The sequence below is a fragment of the Rhododendron vialii genome, chromosome 3a (genome assembly GCF_030253575.1).
Source record: "Rhododendron vialii isolate Sample 1 chromosome 3a, ASM3025357v1".
Taxonomy (NCBI): Eukaryota; Viridiplantae; Streptophyta; class Magnoliopsida; order Ericales; family Ericaceae; genus Rhododendron; species Rhododendron vialii.
The window spans coordinates 5,893,464-5,900,564 of record NC_080559.1 but is presented as its reverse complement, the minus strand read 5'-3'; positions in this window follow the sequence as shown (position 1 = coordinate 5,900,564).

Sequence of the window (7,101 nt, the reverse complement as noted above, 5' to 3'; positions counted from 1 at the left end):
CAAAGATGATGACCGAAACGAGTGTTGTTTATTACCACTTGCGTCCATCTCGACTAATTCTGGAGACCAATCTCACCGTCAACGGGCGTCTTATTAAAGATCAGAGCAAAGCTTTGTATGAAAAAATCCAAAAGAAGTTAATAGCACTTGAGAGATTTTGAATCTAAGAGCTTAGGAGGGGAACAAATCTTTAAGTCTCAGGCCTTGATCGCGAGGCCCACCTTGGGATTAACAAGGAAACGAGTAAGTGTTAAAGAAGCTGGCAAGGAGAGGTACTTAAGCATAACTAATAAAAGCCGAACATGTAGATGATAGCACTCACTATCTCCCTCTTTAATAAAAAGTGGAACAAAATAATTCCAAAAGCTACATTAATGCAAGTCAAATTATGGTACTTAGTTGGTGAGGTGAATTATTGGTTGACCCTTGAAAGATCATGTGCAAATCTTATCACCAATTGAGCATTTTGAAATTTAAAGCATAAAGAAATCACCCAATGCTAGCGTGCATCAAACGAGACTGGAAACAAAAAAAAATTATCATTTTTATCAACTAATATTGTGCCTGTTTGATACATGGAGCCGAAATAACACCAATATGATATATATTTTTATTTCGTGCATTGACCATACACAATAACGCTAGTTCTTTTATATTCATAGATCACATAAAGTGTGGTCCTCTTTTGACATTTGTCTTTTCCTCGCCCAAGAATCTAAGAAACCATTAGAAAGAACGAGAAATTTTTAGGTGCCGGGTGGGTACCATGCACTCACGTGGTACCCGTCGGCAATCTCAACAATCCAAACATATTTTGGACGGTCTGGATTTTTTAGAGAGAGAGAGAGTGATCGGTTGAGGAGAAAGAGAGGAAAGAAATTTGAGCCGTTCAAAAGTGGGGATGACCAACGTGTGCACCCAAATATTTCTCAGAAAGAACACAAGCAGTGTACGGAACTTGCTCGCTCGTCCTGGGTTCAGGTCGGGGGAAGGTTTTCCCATATCAAGTTCGGTTTTTGGGTCTTCGGAGCTGCGCCTACCCATCACAACTTATTATTACCAAATCGCAATGACAAGGCATAACGTTATAACTGACATCATGGTTTAAGCGTCTGTGGGACAATCTAGCGGTCCGAGACCTTGCAGGGCACTCCCTGTAGTGCAACATACAGGGCAGATTCAAACCGTCTATCTCGGTAATTAATGATTAAGATATGTTTGTTATCTTTTGCTGGTAATAATTAACTTTGATTAGTAAAAGATAACGAACATATTTAAACCATTAATTGTTGAGATAGGCGGTCCGAATCTGTCCTGCAGGATTCACTACAGGGGAATGCACCGCAAAATTTCCAAGTTTGATAATACAGCGCCCACCCGTTAAGCGAGAGACCTACTCTTGTTGGTGACACTGCCGGGACGGGAACAGAAATTTGCTTCGGGAGTGCCGCAAACTTGAGAGATGCAATTTCATGAATTGGTATTGTTTCTATACTTTGAAGTTTTTATTCACAGATATGTAAATTGAACCATGAGAAATTTAGTAGAATGCAAGGCAAAAAATATAGAGTGTGAATAAGTCAATGGACCGATCAAAAAAAAAAAAAGTCAATGGAAGATATATATATATATGCACAGTCCGGATCAAATCCACACCCTTATGATCCGCACCCGTCCGCACCTCCCCTTTCCCGATTGAATTTCGATGATCTGAGCCGCTCAATGTGTTCAGAATGTGATTTTAAGGGTACCCACGAAAAATCAGCAAAAAAAATGACTACTTTTCCAATATTTATTTTGGATAGGGCAGTTTAGAGCTTAGAACTTTGAGAGTGCCATAAGAGTGTGTATATAAAGGTCACTCGAGCTTTGCTTACTGTGAGATCACTTTTCCACAATTTCTCCTAAATTCAATTGGTGCGAGGGAGAATTTCAATTAAGTCTTTTATAGAATCCGACATCGCACCAGCAAATCTGTTTTTAGAGTGGTCGCAAGGAGCAGTATTATGTAATCAAATTTATGAAAACACTCTGGACTCAACACTTGTCATTAACCATTCAAAAGAACGCCTATCATATAGGTAGCAAGGCTTTAAATAGCGGAAGAGTCCACTTAACAGTACCTCTAGCGCAGTGTAATGGTGGCATGAACTATGGGATGACACGTAGGGGAATCAGGCTAGTGTAATGTCGACCTTGAATACTTCGAAGTTAATTATTTTCTGCTCCAGAACAATTGAAGCTATTTTTTTTTTATCAACAAAAAGATTATATTGTTAAAAACTTGATACGGGTACATCATGGAAAAAGAAAACCTAAACCATGGTATTGATACATGGAATAGGGAAAAGAAAAAAGACTTCCAATAGAGCATTGGAAGAGAGACAAGACAAAAAGGCCGAAAACACTAGGCCAGAATTAATGAAACTACACTAAACCAGCTAACAATTGAAGCTATTGTACCGGTCAAGTATCGGCCGTAGCACCCATGAAGCAGGCAAAATTAGGTAACTACCACTGTTTAACTCTATGGCATGTAGGTAGCTAGGTTTTGCAATGTGAAAACAGATGATATGGCTGATTGGTAACCTTTTGAATAGGGCTGTAAATGAACTGAGCCGTTCGTGAACTGTTCGAGGCTCGACTCGGTAAAGGCTCGTTCGAGTTCGATTCGTCTACTAAATGAACCGAACCTGAACCTCAATTTTAGGCTCGTTTCATAAATGAGCCGAACATGAACGCAGTAGTATTCGACTCGATTAGGCTCGCGAACGCGAAGTATATGTGTATCATACGGATTTTATATAGTTATATAGTAAAAATTTTAAAACTTGTACAAGTCTAAACGTTTACAATTACTAAAAATTTACTTATGTATATGTTTTTATCTTTTTATATGTATATGAACATATTTATGTACATAATGAAAATTTATTTGCAGTTTTAGACCTGTATAAGAACATAAAAATATGATATTATTGAATCGTTAAGGCTCGTAAACAAGCTCGAGTTCGACCCAAACCTGGGCAAGCTCGGTTCGAGTTTGGCTCGTCATAATTTTCATTGAGTTCGGCTCGAGCTCGGGTTCGCTAAAAAACTTAACGAACGAATCTGAGTATTCTAATATTCGGCTCGATTCGGCTCGTTTACAGCCCTACTTTTGAATGCTGATCAGTACATTTCAGTTTTATTGCTGTATTTAAGGTTTGAATTGGGGCACCACCAGAGCTACTGTAGTCATGAGATCTGTGGCAGTCCTTCATTCCTTTAATGTTGTTTAAACTTTACCAATTTTAGCCACATGCACTGTTCACTCTATTACCTAAGACAGCCTACATAGTACAACATCAAATCGGGACCATGTAAAAGAGAGAGTACATATGCATGTTAACTCTTTGCTTTGAACAAAATTACAAAATTTTTAGGTTAAATTTTTCTGTATCGTTCCGATTTTATTGGACGGTTCTGGATGCTCAATCTGCATACAATTACATCATGTCCCCGAACGGACTTCTGGGTTAAATTTTTCGTGGATGGAAAATGCCAGTAGCAAACTTGTAGAAATTAGAAGCAACCTCCCATTTTGGTAGTGGTATATGCACATCAATAAATAAATGACTGTAGTACTGTGCTACAGTATTACAAAGAATTTAGTTTGGTCATTGTAATTTTAATTTCCAAGTTGGTTCTATCGGGTTTTTGAAGCCTGGGACGGTTTGATTTACATTTTAGTGGGCTATGACGTGGTTAAAACAAAAACCTAAACCATGGTATTCTAGTAATTGGCGATGTAGAACCCTAGCATATGTTATTTGTTATACACAAGAAGTCAACAACCAATGTATTCTGTAATTGAGGAATCACACGCGTTAATCTTTGGGATGTCATTCGTTCGTTGTGATGTCTTTATCCCTTCCATTGTCTTATCTTGTACTGTTTACTCGTTATCAATAAAATTGCTTTTGCCTTTCAAAAAAAAAAAAAATCTTTGTGTGTTTTGCTTGATTATGATTCTATATGCGATTGTGTTTTTGTGTGTGTGTGTGATTTTGGATTGATCGATTCCACAAAAAGTTCATTTGTCTTCTTGCTAAAATTGCGGGGACAAGGACATAATTTATCTACATTGTTATCTTTTTTGACTACTTTCGACACTGTAGTAAGCTACATAATATATGATTTTGACATATACATTTTGACACCAGCTAGTGAACTTGCTCGATCTAATTAAGGGTTCTATCAATGGCAATGATATAGGAAGGCATTCTAAGTGGTTTCTCTTTCTTGTAAGTGATGTATTTCTCATAGTGGATTGTATAGTAAAGGTTATCAATGAATTCCCCATATGCATAAGTTAGTCTATTGTACTATTTGTTTTGAGAGAAACTTATTCATGGCTCCGCTCAATTTTATCCGTCCATTCGTGCAATCAATAGCTGAGATGTGTTTTCAATTTTAACCGATTAAAATTGGTTTTCAATACGGACCGTTCAAAACGCTTTTGGGCGCGCGTGATTTAACAGCGCCGTAAATCTTCTTTCCCCGTAAAGAAGTTTTTCTCATTTGTTTTAGCAAGTATATGGTCCCTGGTGCTATTATAAGGTAGGTCAGTTTCAATGAGGAAATGACCAAATGATATTTATCACGTCACATACAAATGGCCCGCGTGACCTTAATTGAGCCTAATTTGAAGGCCATAAAAGTGGTTACTTAATGCATGTATAGACTTTGTAGTAAGAAAACCCCATTTCGTTCTCCATTGTATTAATGAAAGATGTTGATTTGTGGTACGAGAGAGAGAGAGAGAGAGAGAGAGAGAGAGAGAGAGAGAGAGAGAGAGAGAGAGAGGTGCAGTGATTGGTTTTTTAAGATATGACCAAACTTGAATGGCATTGAAAGCAGTGGGATCATAATAGTGATTGGGAAATAATTATGCTGGCAAAGCATTTGTCTAGTTTTTCGATTGCTATTGCAATTTTCTTTTTTTTTTTTGGCCTTACGGAAATTAATAGTGAAAAGATATATAGGATATATATATTTAAAAAATACAAATGAAAAAACACCCACATGTGGCAAGACTGAAAGTCCTGAGCCTCCTAGCGAGATGCAAAAGATCTTTAATCTTCAGCCATCATAATTCATCAATAAAAGGTTTGCCCAGCAAGCCTTGTGCACCACGAGTCCCATTTGACTCAATAAGATTGCGTTCTTATAAACTTATTTGTCCAGAACTCGTTTCGGTGTATTCTACTTTTTGCTACTTTTTGTTTAGCTTTTCGTCGTAATTTATGGGGTTAATCGTCCATCTCAACAAGAAGAGTCGGAAAAATATAAAGTTATGGACCGACGTTGAAAAAAGTTCATATGAGATGACACCTTAGACACAAAAAAATACACCTGCTTGATACTTTTTTCTTCTTTAGTGAAATTTTAATTTATTTAGTTTGGTCATAATTTTTTACTTATTAGACTCCTCTCGTCAAGATGGATGATTAATCCAAAAAATATAACGCAAATCTAACAAAAATTCAACAAAGATGAATAAAACACATAAAACAAAGAAAAAAAATTAAAAGTTCACAAGAACGCAGCCTATGTGATCTCTAGGTGTACCGAGTAGTGAATTTAATTTCTTGGTCCCCTAACTATAATACTATTGTTTTCTTGTCCCTTTCCCCCCGCCCCCCCCCCCCCCCCCCCCTCAACTATGGAGAAAGTGCGATCATAACCATAGGAGGCGGCTCTTCACATCCTGCATGTTAGGTGGAGAGAGTAGTAATGTGTGAAAGTGATGTACAAGATCTAAGCTTCTTCTAACCTAGCTAGGGTTCTTATTTGAGAGAAACTTATTCACGGTGCTGTGAATAAGTTTTTCACTTCTTCGCGCAATCTCAGCCGTCCGTTTTTGCAATCAATGGTCTGGATTTTATAAAAACCATTCGCTAGAAGAGTTTAACTATTCTAGCAATTTTTTATTTATTTTTAAATCTAAACCGTCTAAAACACTTTTGAACTCGCACGATTGAGCGCAGTAAGCTTTATCTACGGGTTACTCCGTAAAGAAGTTTTTCTCTTCTTATTTAAGTACCAATAAATAGTACTAGTAATAATCTTGCGGCCATGCCGTACCGGTTAATTGATCCATGTACACTCCTTAATGAGATTGACCGTAATACAAAGTACAGAAAGAAAATTAAGATGGTCTAATCTAATAATAGGGAAAAACACCAGTAAAATTTCAAAAAATGCAAAGAAATTAGAGCCTTTCTGGCATTTTAATTAACCGGCTATGTAGGTGAATCAACAAATGCGAACAATTTGTTATTTTCTATCGAAGAAGGAGATGAATATTATCTGTGTTATGTGCCGCCCGCTCCGAGCTCATTCCGATGGTTAGAGACCTGCTGGTTCTATATATAGAACATGTCAAAAATATTTTCATAGTATTGTAGTATGATTTTTCAGGACCAACAACGTGATTATAGGGAAAGAGGTGTACAGTAGTAGTTCGAGAGCTAGGCTCAGCTGTGACAATGCTCAGAAAAATGGGACTACAAAGCAGCAGCATTTTATAGATTCGAGAAGTTTTTGGGTGCCGGGTGGGTACCACACACGTGGTACCCCATCGGCGATCCCAACCGTCCAATGGTGTTTTGAACGGTCTGGATTTTAGAGAGAGAAAGAGGAGAGAGAGTGTGGTCGGGTGAGGGAGCACAGAAGGAATAAATCTGAACCGTCCAAATGTGTTTGGACGGCTCGGATCGTCAACGGTTACCACCACGTAGAGAATAGCACCATCCCTCCGTCCCAAATTGGATGTCAATTTTTATTCTTTTACATACCTACGATCTATTTTTGTTTTTTAACTGTTACTTACATATGGGTTCTAAGATTTGAAACCAAATTAAATGTTAATTTTGATATCTAATGGTTCTGGTTATGTCTTGCTAATGGTGATTTGTAGTGGACCTGAAAAGCGTAACTTAAGTTACTCAATTCGTCCCAAATTGTATATCCCCTACAAAAAGTCTTCGAATCAAAAAGGATAAAAAGTAATTTCAAGCTTCATTTTTTTAAGTTTTACACCAAATTAAAGTACTT